Below are 26,611 nucleotides of genomic sequence, written 5' to 3'. Positions count from 1 at the left end.
AAACATGTCCTTCACTGGGTTGAACTTAAGTCTCATGCTAAAGTCTGTTTGCTTCTACCAAGTATGTCACTAAGTTTACATGGATGCCCAGGATAAAGGTCCTTACTATGTTGTTTGTCACCTTTATCAAGTTGAAATGGGAAGCTTGAAATAGTGCGTGGTAAAAAATGTTTCACCTAGTGCTTGCTCCCTGCTCCCGAGTTTTTTAATGGGAAGGAAGGAAGTGTTTAGGAGGTAAAGTATTTTCATCTCATTTTTGGAGTGAGAGTTTTGGAGCGAAAGATTGTTAAATTTACTTCATAAACATTTGTTTTCGCTCCTTTTAAAAACTCGGGAGCATGAATATGAAGGGAAGTGAAACTAATTTACTTACCTTTCACTTGCTTTCGTTCCCTTTTAAAACTCGGGAGCAAGGGGCTAGTGAAAGAAGAAACTAAAACATTAGCCCAGAACACTTGCTACGTAAGAATTATCAGAACTGATTTCACAATCTTGTTTTACTGACTCACTAAACTATTGTAATAGGGTTCATTGGTTACTAGATTGAGCGAACTTGTTCATGGTGAATGAGGGTCAGTCAAAACTAACATCGACGCGGTTGTGATGAACTTAACGATAAGGATGTGGTTACTTGTACTCAACATACTATTAGGGACAGAATCCTTTCTGCAGAGAGGAAGTCTCTGATACGGTTGTGGTGGAGCTAAAAATTCTTCATTCAGGTTTGATGAACACGAAGGGTGTCTGATATATAAAGGATTCAGATGTTAAAAATTGTTTGGGATTTTGACTGGATGTATTGTTTATTTAGATTAGACAAGAAGCTGAGTGGTGAGTGGATACTGCACAACTGTTCCGCTGAGACTTGAACTATCGACCACTTTCTGTTACAAAGGATCAAAGTTCTGTCTTCTAACTTTTAAGAGTAAATGTAGAGTCCTTACTAACAGAGAATATATAATCACTTATGCAATCAGGTCTCCTGCATGTACCTGGGATGAGATTTCTCCGCTGACATTTAGCATTGGAAACACCATGAATCGAATATCTGTCATCGTATCGTCTATCATCATATTCCGTACCCCTGTCCAACCTGTGAATGCTCTGGGAGCTGCCATCGCAGTCTTTGGAACCTTGTTATATTCTCAGGTAATCTTAATTTGTCTTGTGTAGACCAAACATAACTGTCTTGAATAAATTGACGGCTCTGTCTGATTGCTGCTACTAGTTAGGACATTATCACAAGCGAGTTTACGTTGAATCACATACGCAAACAAAAATATGTCAAGGTCCATCCAAGGAAGCCATCTATGTTTTCTGTGACATCAATAGTCAATACCGCCTTTATTCCAAACATCCTTCTTTTACAAAAATGACAGGGTCACATACATACATATATTAGCTTAGCTTAGATTATCTGTATGAAAACTTTCTCCCAAGCCAGTAAAGTAACAAAATGGTCCGATTTGGAGGTAAAGAAGCACCAGTTAATATCTTATATTGCGCCTACATGAGGCTCCTCTTACCTCAGAACTCGAGGCCAGCTCATATGTGTTCTCTACTTCCTATGCTCAAGTACAACTTCACACCGATGAAGTATATTTCTGAGTTGACTAAACCCCCAGGCCTCAACTGCACATTTGAAGGAAAACGTAAATTTAGTTTATTACCGCACAAGCTACATAAAAGACCTCATAAGCCATTAAAGCACTTGGATGACATGAAGCAACTCTACAGGAAATCATAAAATTTCTCAATTGCTAAAGCAACTCTACAGGTTCCGAAAGTAGTCTATTATACGATTATGTAATATGTTAGTATTTGAGTTTGGCACCAATAAAAATAAATAAGTTACACTAATAAGCACTTGTTGGCAACAAATGTCAAGCAACTGCAGGAAAGCTCCAATGCTTGGGAAATCATTGGCAATTTGGCAACAGACATGTCAGTTAGCAATCAAGAAAACAACTCCTACCAGAGTTACTTGAGTACTCCATGTCCCACTCATAAGTGTTGTGTTTTTCATACCACACCAACCTTGGCAACAAACCTCAAGCAACTGCTGGAGAGTACCAGTGCTTGGGAAACTATCAGCATTTTGGCAACAGCCATGTCAGCTAGCAATCAAGATAACAAATCTCACTGGAGCTGCTATCCCAATTTTAGGTGTCATATTTTACACTATAAAATTAATGTGAAAATGAATAGCGACAGACCACAAGGACTTTTAACACAAATTAAGCAAATCAACCCAAATATACTCGCCCTCTAAATTAAGTTAATTTAATTAACAGGGAACATACCTGAGAAATGGTTAAAGGCGCAATTAATGGCGCTTTGCGCTTAGGCGCAAGGTGTGCAATTTAGAGTGGTTTTAAAATCGTCCAAAAGGCGCTCGTGAAGCGTTAAAGGCGCAAAAATGCGCTAAAGACAGTAATACTCTAAAAAAATAAGGGTAAACGGAAAAAAAACTAGAGTGTTTCACACCATAATCGGCCTCCATCATAGGTCTCTCCAGGGTCACGAAATCACAGTCTCCATCTAAAAGTAAGCCGGAGATTGAGTTACATGACACTAAAACTTTTGAATTAGAGAACCTTATCGATTAAATCATTATTGACTTTATTATCATTTTATTTATGCTCTTTCTTATGTTTAGGGGTTAAGATTATGTTAAGCACTTTTTTCTTGTTAAATTTGTGAATTTTTCCAAATTTGAGCCTTGCACATTTTCATAATCTGCGTCTTAAACGATTGATGACGAACCATATCTCACCCTACTCCAAGAAGCAGCTAAAATATTTTTCTTGAAGACATAACAGCTTAATGAAGATGCTACTTTGTTGAAGACTCTAACTTAATCAAGATTCAAATGACATTACCTCAAACACAAAGACAATGTGAACACTAAACATAAATGTGCCATATGGTGACAATTTTTATGAATAACTCAAATATCAATACGAATATTGTGAGACAAATTAAATAACCCAAATACACTTTGCAATATGAATATTGTTTTTATTTTCTAAAAAGGCAACTGAGCAATTTTGTGAGATAAAAAATTATTTGTTTTACGATTAGCCACTGTTTCGCAAAATCAAAGCAATCTTTTGTCAAAATATTGCAAATTTTGAATTTCATCTATTATAATGCAATTATTCCGTGAAGGGAAAATTATTTTTAGAGTAAGAACAATTCGTTTCTTATTTATAATTTTCAAGTTTAATACCCAACAAATTAAGTAATTGTTACCTTTTAGCACTTGGACTAAATAATTTTAAAATTTTACGATGTATGCAATTTAAATTTAAAATAATTCATTACAATACTAAATCAGGATATTGAAAATTCTTTTATAGTCTAGAAATATTCACAATTAAGTTCTGAAAATTAACAGTATTTAATTAGGATTTTATATTATTCTTTAAAATCTGATGATATTTATATCTGCATTTATTTGTAAGATGGATTTTGATAAGATTTCTAAATGTTTTTAACTGAAGGACGCGGAAAAATAAAATTAGGAGATTCCTTAAAAGTTCGTAAAGAATCTATTATTAATATAACATTAAAATCTAAATTAAATATACCAACATATCTACAACATTTATACGATCATATAATAAGAATTCCGTATTAATAAGTATTGTATATAAGATTATCTTCCTAAATTTTTAACTTTTTTGCCTTCTTATTATAAACAAAGATCTAAGAATATTTTTAGAAATTTTTTCCTTCTAAACAAATATAAAAAAAGTTTAAAATATCATTTATTTTCTTTCCTTCTTTTGGAAGGCAAGATTTTAAGATAAACTCTGTTTTTTTTGCATAAATATTCAAGGTGCACATGGCCTGCCCGTAAGTAAATTTTACAAGACACAATCAGGATTTTGAAAAGTGTTCTCAGCCAAAAAAAAATGTCTGGTTTTTTCATCCTCTCCTCTCAATATCGTTCTTTCTCCGGTCACTACACATATTAGTGGATAATTTTTTACGCGGAAAACAAGATCATGGAACAGAAACAAGTAGCAGAAAAAGAAAAAACAAGTTGATATCAACTTATGGTCGAAACTTGATGGCAATCTATTGGGTGAAGTTCTAAGTAGACTCTGTCTTACTGACCAGGCTCGTTTTCGTGTTGTTTGCAAGAACTGGCTGGCTGTTCATCCCATTATTACTAAAACACCATTACCGTGGTATATAAGTTTAGATCATTCACTTTCACCTATGACTAGGCAGTTTGAATTACAACTGTATGACCCTTCATCTCCGAACCATGCTCTGGTTTACACGTATAGCATTGACTGAATTAGGTAATCTATCTTCTTCTCATATGGATATAGCAGCTACTGTCCAGCACAATTGATTATTTATTTGCACCCATAAGAGAAGGTTGCTTCTTCGGGATCGAAGATACTTCATATTGTTCTCTCCTTTCACTAGAAATATCATCACCCTCCCTAAATTTAACTATCTGCGTCATTCTAAATTTATATCATCGTTTTCCACTCAACCTGATTTGCCCGATTGTGTCGTCTTTCTTTTAGACACTTGCAATGCTAAAAAGATTGTTCTTTTAACATATCACAATGGTGATAGAGAATGGACTGTTAAAAAATATAAGACATTTATTAATTTTGTGTCTTGTTTTTGCCGTCTAATCTACCTTTGTGGAATGTTGTACATTGTATCTCCATATGGACCGCTAATTTCACATAATATTGTTGGCGGGAAATTCAAGTTTGAACGTTATCGTGTAGATGAGCTTCTTGCTCTAAATTTTCGTCCGCTGAGAGCAGAGAGAGTGTTCGAGTTGAAGGGAGAACGGATGGTACTATATTTGGGATCACATGGAAAAGAAAATGTCACTTTACCCGGCAAACAGTGTATAAGAAAATATGATTGGTCAAACAAGGCTTGGATTCCGGTAAGCACCTTGGGCAGTAAAGCTTTATTTGTTAGCGACAAAACCTATGACATGGCAGCAACTGATAAAATGGATACCAGGAATGATAGAGTATTATCAAACAAGATATATCATTTTTTTGATGGAGGGTCCCGGCTTTACACCGGAGAGGATGGTGAATTAGTTGAATTCGAGTCTACTAATTCAAACTTGTTGGAGGATGGTGGTAACGGTTTATCTGAATACAAGAATAATTATAGTATTACATTTTCAGATACCAAGAAGTCAATTTATTAGTTGGAACCTCCCTGTGTTCGTGTTTGCTCCTCCTGAAACAGTCGAGGTAGACTATTAAGCCTTTGATTTTACCAAGTGACTATTAAGTATTCTTATGCATTATTATTCTTGTTGTTTTTCAAATATATGTTGGTAAGCTATATTATATTAGATCGCAAACACCAGGGGTTCGTCTAGCTCCTTCCTCTGTCGCGAAATATGTTATTATCTTGACAGATCAATTACTACAGATAATCAAATCTCTGGAGCCTACATTTCCAGGATTCTGCTAAGCTAGGAAGCACGAGTGCGGGTGCGTAATACGGGGATACGTAAATTCGGCAAATTTGAAAATATGGGAATTCGGGTGCGGCGGGATACGTCATATAAATAATTATTTTAAATATATATTATAGGTAGATTAAAAAAAATATCAATAAATATTATTTTATTAAATTTAATTTACATTCTACTTAAATTAATAAGTTTAGATTATTTTATAATTCCAAATTCAGATTATTTTCTATATAAAATATTAGGGTGCTGTGTTTAATCATTTTAATTGCATAAAAACTCAACAACTCATCTCCACTCAATATACGAATATAATATTATTATCAATAGGAATGCGTGCAGTTCAATATGTCAAAATAAAAGTATAATCAATAGGAATGCGTGCAGGTGCACACCATGTGACCTCACTTTATTAACAATCTCCTCAACACACATATACATACGCAGCACACCTATACATACATGAATATCCAAAATAGATGATGTTGTGACATCGCCGGAGTTGTGATAGTGAACGGCAGTCACGATGAAACTGGTCGCCTTTCCTCTACTCTAAGAATTCTACTCGGGGCTTGTTATGAAACTGGTGAGTTGGTGGTGATTTGTTTAATTGAAAATCAAACAAAAAATTACTGATTATGCCCTTCCCGCACCCCCTTTCCCGCACCCCAGCGAATCCCTTCTGCCAAATACAGGGATACGCCGCGTGGCGCACCCCGTACGAATCCAGCCGCACCCCCGAATGCACCCGCACCCCATACGCACTTCGTGCGCAATACGCCAGGACGCAATACGCCAGGAGGGTGACACACCCCTGCTTCCTAGCTGCTAAGGCATTGCTAATCTTCTGTACATCACAAAACACCATTCTTTATATAGAGACAAAGTTCATCTACATATAGATGTTTCGGCTATACTGAATTTATAATAAGCGTAAAACAGTTAAAATATTATCAAGCTATGAGAATTATGTATTTCTCAAGTTAGTAACTCTTTTTTCGTATACCAGACCAAGTTAAAATACAATTACAGCCTACAGGATGTGAGAGTATCAACAATGGTAGAGACCTTCAAGTTTGCATAAATGCAATAAATATAATTCTATCTTCAATTTTTTATCGTGAAATTCCTCTAATGCCAAAGGAACTTTATAGGTTGTCAAGATTAAGTCTATAGTGTCCAACTGTACCAACTTATCTACCAACTTATCTACCGTATCATAGTATTTTAAGTGGAGTATATCTTCTTTGAATCCTGTAGTTCTTTTAAGCTATTATTTTTTATGATCTCTTATAGATAGACTAAATGTTGCAGGACAACATTTATAAGGGTACAAATTGCAATAAATTTTATGATATCCCAAGAATAACTAATCAATATTGTTCCTAAGAAAGTGTATAGTTCAAACTAAGGGTATGTTTGGTATTGCTGTTGCAGACAGCAACACCAGCTTTTTGCTGAAAAGCAGTTAAAAAACTGTTTGGTAAAATTTAAAAGCTGTTTTTCGGAAAAGTGCTTTTGGCCTAAAAGCTGCTGTTAGAGAAAGCAAGTCCCCCCATACTTTTAGAAAAAGCTGCTTTTCAGCTGTTGCGGGAAGCAGATGCTGATTTCACCATCAAACCTTACCAAAAGCATCATTATTTTTAATTTTTTGCATCAACACATATACGTATCAAAAAAATTACCAAACAGTCATCTGATTTTTACAACAGCACTTTTTTCGGCAGCACTTTTTTTAACAGCACAACAATTTTTAACAGCAATCCCAAACAGAGCCTAAGTAATAATGTGAAAATTACAACGATTATATAGGGAATAGAAAACCAAATAAAATAACCTAATAGATTAAGGCCCATAAACAGTTGGGTTTTAATAGAATTAAACTACTTGTATAATAAACTTCTAACCCCACATATAAAACCTATAAGGAAATACATTATTTATCTCTACTCTAAATAAATATAAACCAATTAATAGCATAAATTAATTCTTTATTTCCGTTCCTCGTCACTAAAAAAGAACCGAATTCTTTTTCAGTATTGTCGAGTAATTCGTCTCTCTAAAACCTCCAGGTGTTAAAGGTGTTGGAGAAAGGCCCAACAGGATCATATATTATAGTTTAACACACACCCTCACTTGAAAGCCCGCTTATGGACGGAAGAGTGGATCAAGGACGCCCATCTCTAGGGCATAAATTTAACTTTTGTGTCCAGAACAAATTGTGAAAATGTTGGGGGTGACGGGGAGTCTAACAAACTCGAACCTGAGTCATTCGCGTACTCTTGCTCTTCACGACTTGATTGACCTCTAATATCATGTTGAGTCGTCAATCGCTCTAAAAGCTCAATAGAAAGGCCTAATAGGATCATATATTATATTCTAACACACTCCGTCACTCGAAGGCCCACTTATGGATCGAAGAGTGGATCAAGACGACCATCCTTGGGGCATAAATTTAACTTTTGTGTCCAGAACAATTGGGAGAATGTTGGGGTGACAGGGAGTCTAACGAACTCGAACCTGAGTCATTCGCGTACTCTTACTCTTCCCAGCTTGACTGAGCTCTAATACAATGTTGAGTGGTAAGTCACTCTAAAAACTCAAGATGTTAGAGAAGGTCCAATAGGATCATATATTATATTCGAACAAAAATAACCATATAACAAACATATTTAATTGTAATGGCCAAAAAAAATCAATCTACCAAATTACTTAGTAAAGAACAGGAAAAAGCAAAAGGAATACAAATAACCTCTGGGTTTTTTCAGAGCACGTAGCGTTTCACTCAACACTTCTTCTAAATCAATTATAGACACTAATACAATTAGATCCGCTTTTCATCCTAGTATTCAATATAGTTGGCTAACACTTCCCGACCGTTCGGGAAATTTTCAAACAAACAATTTCAACGAAATCTTTCAATTTCTTATTTTACTATGTTCAACTCTCGCTCGGATGTAAGACTCCCGCAACCGACAGATGTCCCAATAAAACCTGTTGCTGATACCTTCTTCTCGAGTGAAAGATAGCTTTATGACGAGAGGAGGGGAAGAGTCTATCAAATTGTGACTCTCCAACTCTCTCTCCATTCGGGAGGATTTTATTCGCCCAAGTACTTAATTGTTAACATCTTCCATAACATAACGGGGCGGGGTCCCTCGACCCGCAACAGATAGAGGAGGATTTACTCATAATTCATTAGATACTTTTTATGAATGTCAAAAATTTCATTTGTTCAGGGATATTAAAAGAAAATCATCCCAAGTAATTCAATCTTATGGTTCTTCATTATCTGATACAAATTGTGACCCCGATCTTGCAATCTTTATTTTGGGTAATACCACCTTCATTTATCGTAGAATTGACTCGCCTATTCCGATCGGGGAGAACAAGCCATTTGACAGGGAGATTCTGAAATTGCGGAGGCTCATTCTTCAACAGGCACGCGGTCAGAGCCCCGGGCTCCTCCTATCATACTCGTAGTCTCTGAAGGATGAGAACTGTATATTATATGGTCAAACCTACATACAAGTAGCGCCGAGAGGTTAAATATGATTTGGTCGATACGGTCAAATATTATATGGTCAAACCTCTAATTTGCTTTAAAAAATGATTTTTTTGCCAAAAAGTTAACTTCCAAAACTGGCTCTAATCTTATCTTATTTTTGAAACAAATCCAACTATGAAGTGAGTCGGTTACTCAATTAGCTAGGCCAGTTATATATTAACCCAAACTTATATACATATACATTAAAAATATACATAACATTTTAAAAAAAGAATTATAACAATTATATTGAGATTTTTATTAATTTGTTGATTTTAAATGCTCCTCAAATATGACCACAGTCGAGGCCTAACCGAAAATAATAAATATTTTTCATAGATTAAATCAAATACAGGTAGGTCAACTCCTGAATGGACATTTCTTGACAAGATTCGACATGTAACGAATGTTTATAAGAAGAATCGAACATTTGATCTATAGGTTGAAGTTGATCCCGTAAACTTTGATGTCCCAAATCTATCACACGGTTTTAGATTTTGGTCAACATTGTTTTTAAATGACGTGCTTTAAGGCCCGGATTCTGTTGGCACTTGAACATTGTTGACTTCAGACATTGATTCATTTGATAAGTGATATGTCTAGCTCATTAGACATTGTAAATGACATTTAGCTTTATGAATTTCAAAATTATCAATCCTGAAAATAAATGACATTTAGCTTAATGAATTTCAAAATTATCAATCCTGAAAATAAATTTGAATGTTTAAATTGTTGGTATAACATACTCTGAAAGAACTTGAAAACATATTTAAACCTTTGGAGAAATATTGTCTGAAGTATAATCAATATATATTTTGTATTACCATAAATGGAGATTTTACCTCGAGCACTTCAAACAAGAACGGCCACATTCATAGTTTTTGGTATTACATTTATTTTTATGTGCATCCAAATCTGGTTTCCAAGCGTATTCATAAGAACATTTATTACATATTAAGGATTTCTGCTTATGCTTTCGATTGTAATGCCTTTTAACAGTCGTTATGTTGCTAAGCGCTCTAGCCGGGTTGTGATGGATGCAACTCGAATCAGGATAAATGTAAATTTTTTCTTCTCCACTTCTGCTATGTCTTTTTTAGGTAACTTATAGTCAATTTTATGTTTTCTTAAATAAAATTTAAGATTTTGTATGCGCGAAAAACCTTCGTCTCAAAAATCACACATGAAAGTTTCAGAGTCTTGTAGTTGAGCTGGAGAAGAGCTACAACTTTAGCACCGAGATCTGCATATAAATATTAGGTATCAAATATTTAAAAAGCATTAGTTTAAATTGTCGATGTCTATAATTTTAAAGCTAAATTATAACTAAAAGTAAACATATATAACTTTCAACACGAGACAAATGCGACCACAATGTTGCAAGTAATTGTAACTTAACAATTCAAACACATTCTTTTTTCAAAATATTACTGGGGAAATATAGTTTTTCCGAATTTTCCCTAGTTTTAGTAATTAACATTTTCTTATTAATACAATTATAAATCTAATAGTATATACGCAAACATGCATTGAAAAATATTTTAACTTATTATGCAATCCGAGATATAATTAATTATTAATTGTTTTTACGATCACTCTATTTTAATTTAAAATCTCAATTTACACACATAGAGCAACCAATTACATTTCAAAATCACTGTTAAATGATATAATTGTTCTTACAATTTAAAGCCAAATTAATTCACTAAAAAAATGGCTGAGTGGTCAAAGACACTCTAGCGCTATATGGTTTCGAAGTTGATTCAAATTTGGTTAAGATAATTATAATATGTTGTCATAATTTTTCTCTAAATAGATTATTTTGAATTTTTTAAAAAAATTTAAGCATGCCTGGAAAACCCGTGATCTTTTCCTTCTCGTTGAACTGGATTCTCCCAATTCGTCGGATTCATTGACCAAGCGATAATGAATTCGGGAATTTCTTCATGAGAAATAATTTTCATGGTTTCATCGTTTATACCTAACATAGCTGTAAGAAGAAAAAATAATCATAAAATACATTTTAATGTAAAAAATGAATTTAGATCGATACTCTTGTTATTGTTAGAGAGGAGACTAGATGAAAATAAACATGAAAGTTCCAGGAAAATTGTTAGAATGATATTGAATATGTTTATATTGAATCATACATGCATTATATTTAATATATCGGCCCAATGACTAATATTTTTTTAAAAAAATCACGGGGTGATATCTAATTAAAAATTGCTATGAGATAGCATATTAAGTTATGGCATCTTAACTTTATATCAAGTTTTTGTTTTTGAAAATATATACTATACAAAATATTATTATTCATATGATACATAATGATTGCTTAAATATTGGTTGACATAAATGATAAATTTTAGATTCTTCGGTAGATATAAACAAAATAATAAGAATCTTTTAAAATCTAGATATTGTAATTAACAAAAAAGAATTGGGTCGATGCATTAAATATAATGTATGTATGATTCTATATAAGCATACTCAATATCATCGTAACAATTTGTCTGAAACTTTTATGTTCATTTTCATCTAGCCTCCTCCGTATCAATAACAAGAGTATCAATCTACATTCCATTTTTATATTAAAATGTATTTCATGATTATTTTTCTTCTTACAACTATACTAGGTATAAACGATGAAACCATGAAAATTATTTCTCAAGAAGAAATTCCTGGAATTCATCATCGCTTAGCTAATGAATCCGAGGAACTAGGAGACTCCGGTTCAACAAGAAAGAAAAGATCATGTTCCAGGTATGCTTAAATCTTTTTAGAAAATTCAGAATAATTTATCTAGAAACAATTTTATGATAACATATTATAATTATTTTACCAAATTTGAATCAACTTCAGAACCATATAGCGCTTGAGTGTCTTAGCCGTTTTTAAGTATTAATCTGGCTTTAAATTGTTAGAACAATTTTATCATTTTAAATTAAAATTTACAATGATTGTGAAATGTAATTGGTTGATGTATGTGTGTAAATTGAGGTGATCGTAAAGGCAAAAAATATTTTACTATATCTCGGATTGAATAATAATTTAAAATATTTTTCAATGCATATTTGGTTATATACTATTTGATTTATAATTGTTTTAATAAGAAAAAATTAATTACTTCAGTAATATTTCTTAAGTAATATTTTGAAAAAAGGATGTGTTTAAATTGTTAATTATAATCACTGCAAGATTATGGTTGCCTTTGATCTCATCTTGGAAGTTATATATGTTTACTTTTAGTTATTATTTAGCTTTATATTTTTATATCTCGATAATTTAGACCAAAGTTTTTTCAATATTTGATAAATAATATTTATATGCAGATCCTGATGCTAAAGTTGTAGCTCTATCTCCGGCTCAACTACAAGACTCTGAAACTTTCATGTGTGATTTTTGTGATGAAGGTTTTTCCCGCATACAAAATCTTAAATTTCATTTAAGAAAACACGAAATTGACTACAAGCTACCTAAAAAAGACATTGCAGAACTGAAGAAGAAAAAAGTTTACATTTGTCCTGATTCGAGTTGCATCCATCACAACCCGGCTAGAGCGCTTAACAACATAACGGCTGTTAAAAGGCATTACAATCGAAAGCACAATCAGAAATCCTTAATATGTAATAAATGTTCCAATAAATACGCTTGGAAGCCGGATTTGAATGCACATAGAAAGAAATGTGGCACCAAAAACTATGAATGTGGCCGCTGTGGATTGAAGTACTTAAGGTAAAATCTTCATTAATATTAATATATATATATATAAATATTGATTATATTTCAGAAAGTTTTCTTCAAAGGATCTAAAACACACTAGTAACGTTTAATTACGTTTTCAATTTCTTTCGGAGTATGTTATACTGATAGTTTAAACATTCAAATTCATTTTCAGGATTGATCATTTTGAAATTCATAAAGCTAAATGTCAATTACAAAGTTCGATGTCTAATGAGCTAGTGCACATATCAGAAGAATCAATGTCTGAAGTCAACAATTTTGAAATTCATAAAGCTAAATGTCAATTACAAAGTTCGATGTCTAATGAGCTAGTGCACATATCAGAAGAATCAATGTCTGAAGTCAACAATGTTCAAGTGCCACCAGAATCTGGGCCTTCAAGCACACCGTTTAAAAACAAGATTGACCAAAATCTAAAACCGTGCGACACATTTGGGACATCAAAATTTATTGAATCAGATCAAGTTCAACCTATAGATCAAATGTTCGATTATTCTCATGAACATTCATTACATGTCTATTCTTGTCCAGAAAAGTCCATTTGGGAGTTGACCTACTGGGATTTGATTTGATGTAATCTATGAAAAAGAATTATTGTTTCGGGTTAGGCCTAGATTATGGTCATATTTGAGGCCCATTTAAAATAAACAAATTAATAAAATCTTTATATAATTGCTATTATTCTTTCTTTTGAATGCTATTCATATATTTAATGTATATGTATATAAGTTTTGGTCAATATATGGTCACATAGCTACTTGAGTAACCGACTCACTTAAGAACTGGATTTGTTTCAAAAATAAGATTAGAGCCGTGCTTGGAAGTTAGTTTTTTTTGGCAAAAAAATTGGGCTTTTGAAGCAAATTAGAGGTTTGACTCTATAAAACCTCTAATATTAGCATTTGGTAGTAAACTTTTTGAAATAGCGATTTGGTCCCAAAAAGCTAATTTCGAAATAGCTACTTGGAGGAACTTTTTCAATTAGATGATTGTTCATACAAAGGACTAAGTGAAACATCCATTTACCAAATAGTTTTACACAAAACAGCTACATACAACCTGCTAGTCAAAACTGCGTACTCATTCAGCTAGTCAAAACACCAATCCACTGCAACTAACCGCTAATTACCAAACATGGCCTAGATTTTACTACCCTTTCACACAACATATTTAACTACTTTATGTGTGTACAATATTTTCCTTAAAATTATTTTTTTATTTAACTGATTCACATTAAATTTTTAAATTTTTATTATTAAAATAAATTAATAATAGATAAAATCCATGTTACTCCGACAGTACTTCTGGCTGACATACTGGTGTCCACCAGACCCGACATGTGACACGACCCAAAATCCGCACCGGATTCGTTACGTAAAACCCCGACCTTTCTTCCATGTCATCGGATAAATTTGAAGGTCACCGAAGTATTTATATTCTCTTGAAAAGGGAGATTAAAGATGAAGACGTAAAGGTGGAGACGGGGAATGAAAGAGATGATTGAGGAGAATCATGATACCAAAATTAGAAGAAAAGATGAAGAGTACTATATAAGTTTGTATAAACTGGGATATGTATGGTAAATATATCTAGACTGTGCTCTATCTCAACTCACTTTTAAGTTATATGGTCAAAATAGCAGTCGTCTACCAAAACATCATTTAACATTATAATATATATATATATATATATCACACCGATTTAAGTAATTGTCATGCATGTCATATATACATTTAAAGACTGTTTAATTTTATTTACAATATCTGTAAAGTTTCTTTTAAAAAATAATGTAAAGTAATTAAAAGTATATTTATTTATATCTATCATATAAAATTAAAAAAATTCAAATTATTTATGCCGTGTCTCGGTGCCAATACCCGTGTCCAAAATTCGAACGATGTCCTCGTGCCCCAAACTTTTGAAATACCAAATCTAAAACTCGGATATGTGTCGTATCTGACACTCCGTACCCGATTGTTAGTAACATAGGATAAAATAGATATTATTCCAATAATATATTTACTTGTTATGTATTTTTTAGTTTTAACAAACTAGTAGTATTCAATATATTTTTATTTACATAATTATTTTTCTAAGACCTATGTGTGTATTATTGGGTGACCCTCTATACATCTTTTTGAAGTGTTGTTACCAAAATATCACAAGGCGGAACGCAACGCCCTAAATGCCCAGCGAGAACGCATGTGGAATATGCGTAATCAGAACACTCATTTCAGGTTCAGGTTCGCCTGTTAACTGTTTCTTAAATTGTTTTTCAATTATGCATTTGAAATCTATGTACACATGCATTACTCGTGTGTAGATTGTGTTTCCCAAAATTTTATATTCCTATGTTGTATATTTGGCCGATTGCAATGGCATTTCCTTCCTTGTCTCTCGTGCCACAACTCATCTAACTTCGTCTAAAGTTTTTTCCTTCACCAATCTCATAAATTAACACATCCCCTATTATCATCTCAGTATAATCACTAACATCCAATATACAAACACAATGATATACATCCCATCAAACTCTGATCATTTTTTCTAGACATATTCACACCCTCACATATTATGTATATTTATGATTTATGTATGAAAAAGTTGGATGAATGTGCATGTGTATGCTCTTCGTGAGAAAGGTTTGATTTTGGTGAGGGTGAATAGAGATGTCGAGTTGACGATGGAGACAATAGTAAAGAATGAGATTATATAGAAAAAAGTGAATGAAAAAGTAAATATAAGCAATCAAGATGATGCTAGTAAAGTGGGTAATTAGGGCACTGAATCCGAGAATGAATCCGAGGAGGGTGAATAGAGTTGCCAAGTTGAACGATGGAGACAATAGTAAAGGATGAGATTATATAAAAAAGTGAATGAAAAAGTAAATATAAGCAATCAAGATGATGCTAGTAAAGTGGGTAATTAAAGAACTGAATCCTGAATCCGAGAAGAGGTAAATACGGCAATCATCGGTGAATATGGGTGTTTCCGGCATTTTTAGTATGTTCTAGAATTTTCTTACAGAATACCTACTTCATTATTGAACATCAAAATATGTTTTCATTTTTTACGGACATGCACAAGAAGAAACATTTTTTTTCTATATGTAGTATTTGATTTATTTACAGAACCAACTTTCTGTTTTGTTATAAATATATTAAGAATAGTAATTTTAAACATTTTTAAAGAACTTTTTTGTATTTTTACATTTACAAAACATATATTTTTGTATCTTATTTTGTGCTTTAAAAATTTGTATTTCTTTTTCAAAATGTATCTCTGCAGAGTTTATTTAGTGATCACTTGGCTTTTGTAAAGAACATAAAAATTTATCTTACTAGGTATTACATTTTACAGGATGCTGAGTGTTTCTAATAGTGGTTTAAAAAAGAAAAATATCCAAGGATAGTTTGGTACAAACGAATCTGCTTGCTATCTGAGGGCAAATAAATTTGATTCAGCATAACTTGAAAAAGGGAAGGTGATGATGGCGTATAAACGTGGCAAACCAAATATTGTGCGTAGAGCGAGACTTCAACGACATGATGAATTATCAGATACTACCAATGCGAAGCAGGTGCACAGACAGAAGCAATGCCAACCTCGAGACGTCACAACTGCATACAATTGTCTGAACTTCAGAATCTAGCCAAATGATTGGATGCATGAAGAACTTCTCCAAAAGGGTTCACAAAATTTTGGTTGCAGGAGAAGTCACAAGCAAGTAGTAAGCCTGCCCCCACCGACGTCGTGACCCAAGTTGTGTCGTAGTAGTATATAATGATGAGGTAGCAGATCAGGGAATAAAGGAAGAAATTAAAGGAAACAGCACCAGGGAGAATGGAAAGCCCCGGAGTCTATTAATAAAACAAGTACTTAGGTTCTAAAAATTGCAAGCAAAAGAGGCAGACCAGACAGATGTTGAAGTTGAAGTTCAGTTCCGAATCACAAGGCAGCAAGCTTAAAATTTTGCAGCACAGAACAAAATGTCCGACAGGCTTGTTAGTTCATGCTCATGCAAGTCAAGGAACTTATTGATACTTTTCTCACACGTGATATTGTGATACGTTTCTCACACGTGATTAGTCTTGCAGCATCAGTGACAGGGAATTGTGAATCGGAATGCTTGAACCTCTCTGCTGGTTTTCAGCTTCTCTTCACTGCATATTTGCAGCACTAGTACAACATGGAGGAAGTGGTATATTGACTAAGTTTTAGTTGATAATTCACTACCAGAAAGAAAGTTCTTGCGGATTATTGAAAATCAAAACAGAGCATGATCATTATGCTACATGGGAAGTTCAGTAAATTAAAAAGATGGTACTCAGATGGGTCCTGGAGGAAATGAATAAAACGCTCTAATAAAATTCAACGGCTGTAAACAGAAATAGAGCACAGTAATTTCAGCTCAAATTACAAGAAAGAAATAATGTGAAAAACACTTAAGAAGAGAAATAGTTGGTATAATAATCAACAATGAATAAAAATGTGGATGGAGACTAATTAAAAATAAAAGAACATGCGCAAGAAATTCATATTTCTTGGCACGAAATAATAAAGAGATGAAGTAGGATACATGAAAGTGAAGAAATCACGCAGGAGGTTAAAAAAATACAAGGCAGGGTAGAGAAGGCTATGCTGCATAAATTAATTCCAGCAAAGGAAAAATAATTGAATTAACGGTATGCAAGTGCAGTTAATTTTTTGTCACCAACGACAATCATGTTCCAACAAGCGCTTTCTACCTAGAAAGCAGCATCATAGAAGTAGAGGAAAAACTTGGCCAAATTTAGATTTGTGCTGAGGAACAAAACAGTGATCAACTTTGTTGAGCATGAATGTGGCAAACTGAAAAAATAATACGAGAAAATAAGAGTATATAAAAGGGATCATAGTAGAGACTAGAGAGGATAGAAAGAGGAAGGCAGAGAACTGCAAGTGTTTATAATATAGTGTCTCCTGCATATTACATAGGAGGCAAAAGCCTCAACGTATAGGAAATATGAAACTTGGTGGCTATCTTGCTACAGTGACAAGTACAATAATGATGTCATCTTGATGACATAAAATAACTGATGTCATAATTGTTGTTGATATTTAACACGCTCCTACACTTGGAATCCTATCTAGGGATTAAAGAATGGAACAGTAGGAGCCCTTGAGCGTAACCTAAGCGTCCAACCAGACCCATCTTTGGATTGATCCTGCTTGGGATTGACCCATCTTGGAGTAACTATATCCATATTGGTGTAAGAATTGACCTATCTTGGGTTTATTATATGAGAATTTAGGAATATTGGGACTCGACTTCATGACCACACAATACATTTAGGCTATGTCAAACAATCACAAGAGGTTCTGCAATCAGCACTGTGGCGGATGGCCGCCAATCAGACCTTGAACTGATTATTGTCGGAAATACCTGTTCTCAAACTTTTGACCACTTGGTGAAATAACTTTTGACCACTTAGTGAAATAGGCCTATGTCTGATAGGAAGTGCTGCTGTCAGCATTATGGTGGATGAAAACCTCTTTATTGGTTGATGGATTGACAGTTGGCCACCAACCACTTCACCATTTCTGGGAATTTTGTTGGACACCGGACCTGAATATGCAGGAGCATACCATCTTATTTCCAGATCTGGTTTGGGGGTAAGAAGTGTAAACAACTGAATGGGGAGAGAAGTTCCCTTAAGAACTTTGACATGATAATTATTACTTTATTTTGGTTTGAATTTTGTTTTGATGACTAATGTAAACAGAATCTAGACTCAAGTTTCCTTTGAGAAACTTGATTTTAGAGGCTAAATGATTGAAAAATCAAATATAGGTCTGGGACATAAGCTCTTCAACTTAAAAATCTCCTCCACTCTACTCTCTGATAGCATCTCAGATTATATGAGAAACTAAAAATATATATAACAGGGGTCATAGTGGAGAGGCCGGAGAGAGAAAGGCAAAGAATAGAAAGTACATATAATATCCTACCCTACTCCAAGACCTTAACAGCTTAACTTAATCAAGATACTATTTTCTTGAAGACGTTAACTTAATCAGGATTCCAAAGAAATAATCTCACACACAAAAAACAATGCGAACGGAAAATGTGCCCACCATATGCATGCTGTTTGTGTACGGGCTTATAAGTTATTTATAGCTTATAAACCCGTAAGTACTTATCTCGGACTGTTTGTCAACCCAACTTATAAGTCGAATTTACAACTTATAAGCTCATAAGTTTGCATAGACATTACCTCGAACAGTTAGTACATAGAATATAAATAATAAAATAACTCGAGTATAATAATATAAATAATAAAATAACTCGAGTATAATACACACTACTTAATACTTGCTTCAAGACCCAAAACATATCAGAGTATTAATGACAAAGAATTTAGCATCGAAACAAGCTAAAAAAACCTCATTTAGTTTATATAAATTATGATCTTTAGGCATAGCTGAGTTAACGAGCTGATAAATGAAGGGTACATGATGAGAACAAACCGCAAGTCATTGAGAATGAGAATCTGGTTTCTTGAATTTGGGCAAACGCAGGACAGCTTCTTCAGTCTCTGTTGGGTCCGATCTCAGTATCTACAAAATTTATTAAAAACCCACGTCCAAGTTAGAAAGAAATTGTGTAAACAAATATATAAGAGAGAAGGGGAGAGAGAGAGAACGGGGGAGAGAGACAGACACAAAGAGAGACCAGACAGAGAGAGAGACAGGTATAGGGGAGAGAGAGAGGGAGGGAGGGAGCGAGAGAGAGAGAACGGGGGAGAGAGACAGACACAAAGAGAGAGAGAGGTACAGGGGAGAGAGATAGAGGGGAGGGAGGGAGCGAGAGGGAGAGAGAGATAGGCACAGAGAGAGACGGAGAGAAACAGAGAGAGAGGGGGAGAGAGAGAGAGGGTACCGGGTCTTGGAGAAATGGTTTGGTATCATCCTTAGCAGGTCGGAAAGGGGGCTTCTTGTTGGCCGTCATTTCGTTCTTCATGGGAGCTTCTGAAGCTTTCATCTTCTCAATCGATTTCAGGTTTTTCAACACTAACTTACAGTGGTTTTTCGATTTTTCGATTTTGAGATGATCTATACCATACAATATAATTTTACGATTAGTCTTTCGATCTAAACATTAAACTGATTTTCTAATTTGTGCCAGCTGCCTGCAATAAGTACTAACTTCCATAAGTTTGGTGCATTTTAATTGGTCCTCTAATTATAAATATTGATAAAACATCTGCATTTAAAACAACTTCACCAATACTATTGCTTTTATAGAGCACAGCTACCAATGTATAATGAATCATATTCTATTAACATCAAGAAAACCTATACTATTGCTTCCGAGATAAATTCCTCCACCGCCCTGAAGTTCCTGTTTCCTTTTCCTCTTCGAAGTTCAAATGATGTGACAAATACTGATTTCATTATCCATTAACATCATCATCCGTCGAATATCAACATTTGTTGATGTCATCATCATCCGTTGATGCTCTTCATCATCATCTGTTGATGCTTGTAATCATCATCCGTCGATGCTTCTGATAGTTTGTGTTTAATATCATCAATTGCTCCTAACAATCTCCCCCTACTTGTTCATTATGGAATTATGGACAAGTTCCAGTTGATGATGTCAAAACTATCTAAATGCGGGAATCAAGTATGCATATTCAATTTTGTTTTCAGTGAATATCAGACTTTAATTCTTCATCCCGAACTGCTTCTTTAACTTGAACAATGTTATAGGCTAATCCCACTTTCTCAGCTCAGAATGCTTCCAGAAATCTTCCTTCAAAATACCAGCTTGAATGATTTCTGCTTCGAGTAAATTTTCTTCAGCTTTGGCTTTAGTCTTTGAAAATCTTTGACTTTTCTTCTATCTTCTTCTTTCCTTTAAGCTTTATGTCAGCAGTTTCAATAGCTTGTGATCTGAAAGATCTTTCACCTTCTACCTGACTGATTTCCCTTATAACTATACCTCTGGTTGGTCTGTTAGAAGGATCATCTTCATAAAGTACTTGAGAACCAACAGCAATATCAACATTTGTTGTCTTCATAGAATTTTTAAAGCCTTCCTCTGTTTGCCTTAGCTGTTCAAGATCAACTCCATGATTTTCTTTTTCAAATATTCTTCTACTCACCTCAGAATCAAATAATTATATCCTTGGATCCTAGTAGAATAGAGTTGTCTTTCTTCCTTTAACTTTCAGAGTTTAAAGATATTGGCTTGCTTCAGCACCAGCTTCTTTCTCCAGAATACCTTGGTCTTCATTAACAATAGTTGTGACTTGTGAAGATTGTTGTATTTTAGTAGTCACAGTCAATTCTTCAACTCTTCTTTCATTCCTCTTGCTTTCTCTTTCTTGTCTAGACTGAAATCTAGTGATTGCTTTTGATGAACCACTAACTCCAACTAGCTCTTCACCTCTTTTCCTTCTACTCTCCTTCTATTCCCCCTATTACCTCCATTAGAATTTTCATAATTAGTACCAGTTAATAACAACTGTTTGCATTTAGATTTAACAATTTTCTCCCCCTTTTTGGACTTATCACCAAGCAGTTTAGAAAGAATCAGCTTCATTGAATTCTATACTTCAGTAAGTTGATCAGACATTTGAGCTTGATGAGCTTCCAATCTAGCTTGACTGGCTTCAATTGTAGATTGTCTGGAAACTATTGGTAAAATTTGTTTCTGAATTTTCTGATGAGTAGTCAGATTTGAAGCAATCAGTGATTCTTTAATCTGATTAATTTGAGTTGTAGTTGCTTCATGAGCCTTGTGTAAGGATCTCACAACTAAAGTTGATGCTTTCAGATGATTCAGCACATCAAGATTTGTAATCTTCTGTTCTGTTATTTCCAGATGTTCAACAACTCGAGTTCTGGAAATATGATATGTGGCATCTTTCCAATGAGCGTTCCAGAGATTATCAGAATAATCCTGCTTCTTTTCAGCATCTAACTCATTCATTTTCTGTTGACTTACATGCATAGGCATATCTTCAGGAAAGAAAAGATCATTCTCGGGATCTAACAAAGCATTAGATACATGAGTTTTTTTACCATCATTAGATTCTTCAATAGCAGCTGGATCTTGCACTAACTTCTGAATTTTAATTGCAGCTTCAGTATGCAGATTAGAATGAGAAATTGATCCAGTGGCTTCAGAAGCTTCAACACCTTCATCAGTTATCTCCACAACTTCAAGTATTGTAGATAAATAAATTGGAGCTTCAATAACTTCCAGAACTTCAGTTCATGTAACATGTTGTGGTGATTCTGAAATGGATGAATCTTTATGAATGGACTGTTGTGCTACTACATCTTCAGCAACAACAGGGATTTCCTCAGGTGATGGAAAATAGAATGAATGGACTGTTTTTCAACAAAAACATGGATTATCTCATATGGTGGAATAGTAGAATGTATGGACTGCAAGAAAGTATCAGTACTTAGACTTGCAGGGAGATTAAAAGCCTTTGATATATCAGAGTGTTCCCGAGATTCAACAGACTGATGTTCAGCATCTGTTCCTTTAGTACTCTGAGCATCTGCAGACATATAGAAAATAAAAATTAATCTCTCTATTCTTTTGCAGTAGTCTCACTACTCCTCACACCACACATCTCATGACTTTTAATAGTCAGAGCTTCCTCACAAGGAATACTAAATCATATCTCTCATCTACCTCTCCTTTTTCCAGAAAAGATCTTGCCTCTCTTAAATTCTGTTTTTCTCTCAATCTTTTCACACATCTCATAATAAAAGGCTCAGAAAGATTGTCCTACAGAAATCAGAGGTGGCTAAAGAAGGGTGATCTGTGATCATACAACTAGAGGTAGTCATTAATTAAGGTCTAGATGTAATCATGTCAACAAGATTTATATCATGAAAAAGTATACTATAAATGCTGAAAGAACTAAATCAGTATTTAAAATAAATGTTGATAAAGTAACACCAGTATTTATACCTTGTGAATTTCACAATTTTACTCACAGTAGATACTGTGGTTATGATAGTTGTTGTTCATTAACAATGAGAACCTCCATTTGAATTGGAGAGGATTTAATCAGATTACTGTCATGTACCATGATCTCAAACCTTTTTGTTCTTTTTGTAAAGAACTATCACCTGAATGTGTATATTTAAAGCTATCACAGAGTCTTCAGTAAAAACTGATGAAACCTCTGTGTCTCTGTTAGTATCATCAAGATCTACCTCAGCGAGTAGTCTCTAACCAACTAAATATTGTTTCTGAGTGGTGAACATAATTTAAGAATTATGATACTTGAGTTTTGGCAACATTTGAGAAAAGTATTCAAGTGTTTCAGTTGTAAGAAGAAATTTAAGATTTAAGATATATGAAATTTGAGATTGAGTGTGGACAACTTTCTTGAACAGAAAATAAAGTTCCAAAAGATATTGAATTATAAGCATCACTCAAAGATTATAACCCTTAATGATTAAGAATTAAATCTTTCCTTAAATTTTCTTCTTTGACAACCATTACTTCCTGTAGTGCTCAATCTGTACTGAAGTGGTCACATGTAGCTTAAACAGAGATTAGTTTAGTCATATAAACTTTGAAAAATATCACAAGTTTAGCATACAGTACTGATTTAACATTTATCAATTCAGAACATTTAAGCACACATTCAAGAAGTAAACAAGCAATCATTTAATGAAGCAAAAGAAGATAATTGATTTTCATTAATTCATGAGAAAGAAAAGTACAAGGCAGAAACAAGAAAATAGTCCTAACAAACTTAGGCTATTCCTATAATCTATCCCAACTTTTTCTTCTTCATCTCTTCTTGCTTCTTCAGAGCTCGGCGGTGATAAATCCCTGAGATAGAGATTGCGAGAGAGATACTTTTCTCTTGCAACTCAAAATTCTCTCGCTCAGCCTCCTTGGCTAAGCTTTCATCCTCAAGAGTTATTTCCAACTGAAATCGTTGAAGATCCATTTGCTGATCTCTTGGCAACTCCTTGTAAACTGAGGACATAACATCATGAGAACCAAAGATTTGATCATTAATCTTGACTCTACGATCCCAGCGGTCATAGTAAACACGACCTTTTTAGAATTCAAAGACTGGATGGTAAATCCCTGCATTATTATGAGTACTAAACAAACATTGAGCCATGATTGCTTGAGTAGTTAAGAAGTTGTGTTCAAGAAGTCTTGAAGAATGAGTGTTTGAAGTGAAAAGTCAGTGAGAATATTTGAGAGTGAAGGGTTGTATTTATAGAAAGAAAGTAGAAACTGAAGAGACTCTTTGAATGACCATGCGATAATTAGACATAATAAGCATACACGATTATGTGTATCTAGGCAAACAAAAAGTAATATCTCTCTTCATATTCCTATTCTCAATGTAAATACTCAAATATCAACGGATACTTGCATCAATAACCCATTTAATCAATTAAAAGATATTCCACTCACTCACTGATTAATTAAAATTACTGTTAAAAATTTATTTCAAATAAATTAAAAATAATCAAATGAAGTATAACAATCAACCATGGTTTGACCATTATTAGTATTTTAATTACTCGTATCAGGATTTATTAACTACTGAAATAAACTATTAGTCAAAACAAGTTCAACTAATAATAGAGTTTATAGGCATAATCAGTAGTTTAACAAGCAATTTTTACATAAGATCATTTACCACAGATTGCATGTTATCATGGCATCAAGCATTCAACATAAAAATCAGTATTTAACAAGTACTGACAAATAATAAGACAACATGCTTCAAACATATCAGCAGAAGAATGGAGGATTCAGCTTTACTCTTGAAAGATGTCTTCATTTGCTTGGCTTTCTGGCATGAATCACATAAGCCATCAGGGGTAAACACTGCATTGGATAATCCTCTTACAAGATCTTTCCTCACAAGTTCATTAATATTGTTGAAGTTCAGGTGAGAAAGTCTTTTATGCCAGTTCCAGCTGTCTTCCACAGATGCTCTACTAAGTAGACAAACTTTTGAATTATCAAAATTTGTGAAGACCCTAGATTCATATAAACTACCATATCTCACACCAATCAATGTGATCTTGCCATCAGACTTACTGACAATTTCACAATGCTCCTTGTAAAAGTTGACAGGGTAACCTTTGTCACAGATTTGACTCACACTAATCAGATTACGCTTGAGTCCTGCAACTAGAGCTATATTTTCAATGATGACATTTACAACTTTGATTTTGCCATATCCCAATATTTTTCCTAAGTTGCCATCTCCATAAGAAACGCTTGGGCCAGCCTTCTCCTCAAATTCTGATAGCAGGGATTTATAACCAATCAATGTCCTGAGCATCCACTGTCCAAGACTAGAGATTTCCTCCTGTCACCCTTTAATTCAGTATTGTTGGCCTCAACATTAGTGCCATGAGAGCATAATCGATCCCATCATCTGAGTCTGATGAATCATCCCAGTTTCTCTTCTTCGAGATGAAAGCTTGTTTGTTCTCAGTTATGGGCTTCCTGCAATCAGCTGCAAAGTGTCCAAGTCCATCAAAGTTGTAACATCTTTATTTTGACTTGTCCTATTTTCCAGATTTAGCTTCCTTCCAATCAGTATCTCTTCTGTTATTCCACTTATCAGAGTTTGAGGAGCTAAAACCTATTCTGTAAAATCTTCTCCCTTTCCTGAAGTTCTTGTAGACCATCTTCTTGAAACTTTTAACCAGTAGGGCATCCATTTGATCCATATCTTCATTGTTATTGTGATTGTTGTCAGTATCTGATTCAGTATCAGGATTTGAGTTATCATCAGAGTTTGATGATTCAGTATCTGACTTAGCAATCATGGCTTTCCCTTTAGAGTACCTTCTCTTCATAGTTTTCTCCTTTGGCTTCTCTTCAACTTTGAGTGCAACTGGTCTATCTTTTGATCCTTTCCTCTTGCTCCTTTGCTCTATCTCTAGTTCATGAGTTTTCAGAAATCCACAGATCTCATCTAGAAGTGTTTTATCAAGTTCATAGTTATTCCTTATTAATATGACCTTGTAGTCCCACTTTTCAGGGAGAGCAAGTAGGAACTGCAGGTTTAAGTCTTCCAGATCATATTCTTTGTCGACAAAGAATTAGTCATTCAGCAACTTCTGAAATATGTCATAGATCTCAGTTAAGGACTCATTGTCCCTTGAGTCAAAGTGCTCATATTCTCGAGTAAGTACTTCCTCCTGTTCTTCTTGATAGCAGTTGTACCTTGACACTTTACTTTTAAAGCATCCAATATCTCTTTTACAGTTTTACATCCAGTGACTCTATTGGACATAACACTATCAAGACTGTTGTGCAGGATATGTCGAACCTCAGCATCCTTCATGATAGACGAGATATCTTCAGAAGAGTAGTCCTTCCTGTCTTTGTCTATCATCTTCTCTGGTTCTCCTCCAACGGAAACAACTACCTTCATTGGTTTGTGAGGTCCATCATAGATCCTGTTCAGATATTCAGGATCTGTGGCTTCCAAACACATGTTCATCCTGACTTTCCAGATTGGATATTCATGTACCTTCAAGATGGGCACCTTGATTGCTTCATACCTACTCATGTTGCTGTTTATCTGTGATGTAGCTGAGGGTTGTGGCTTCAGATCTAGATTCTCTATTTCTTCTTCTCCTTTGTCTAACATGGTTGATTAATCATCAGATCTTAAACTGTTTGTGCATCAACAACAAGCTTTGATACCGAATTGTTAGGCCCTTAACCAACTGTAGGGGGGGTGAATACAGTTAGTATAAATAACTCGACAAAGTTTTAACGGAATCAATAATTTTTATATAATATGATAAAAACTTATTACACA

The 26,611-nt window shown here is 34.1% G+C and overlaps 1 long non-coding RNA gene across 1 annotated transcript; it reads right to left on the bottom strand.

Annotated features, from left to right (window-relative positions):
• Nucleotides 1–161: 161 nt before the first annotated feature.
• Nucleotides 162–19,915, bottom strand: LOC141659378 (uncharacterized). The gene is made up of 4 exons (XR_012549755.1): nucleotides 19,696–19,915; nucleotides 19,284–19,373; nucleotides 993–1,632; nucleotides 162–176 (listed from the first exon to the last, which is right to left on the bottom strand). It is a non-coding gene; the product is annotated as an uncharacterized LOC141659378 (long non-coding RNA).
• Between the last annotated feature and the right edge of the window lie 6,696 nt (nucleotides 19,916–26,611).

This window comes from Apium graveolens, chromosome 5 (assembly GCF_009905375.1).
Source record: "Apium graveolens cultivar Ventura chromosome 5, ASM990537v1, whole genome shotgun sequence".
NCBI lineage: Eukaryota > Viridiplantae > Streptophyta > Magnoliopsida > Apiales > Apiaceae > Apium > Apium graveolens.
The sequence above is the reverse complement of the archived record's forward strand: the minus strand, read 5'-3'. Positions and strand labels throughout refer to the sequence as shown.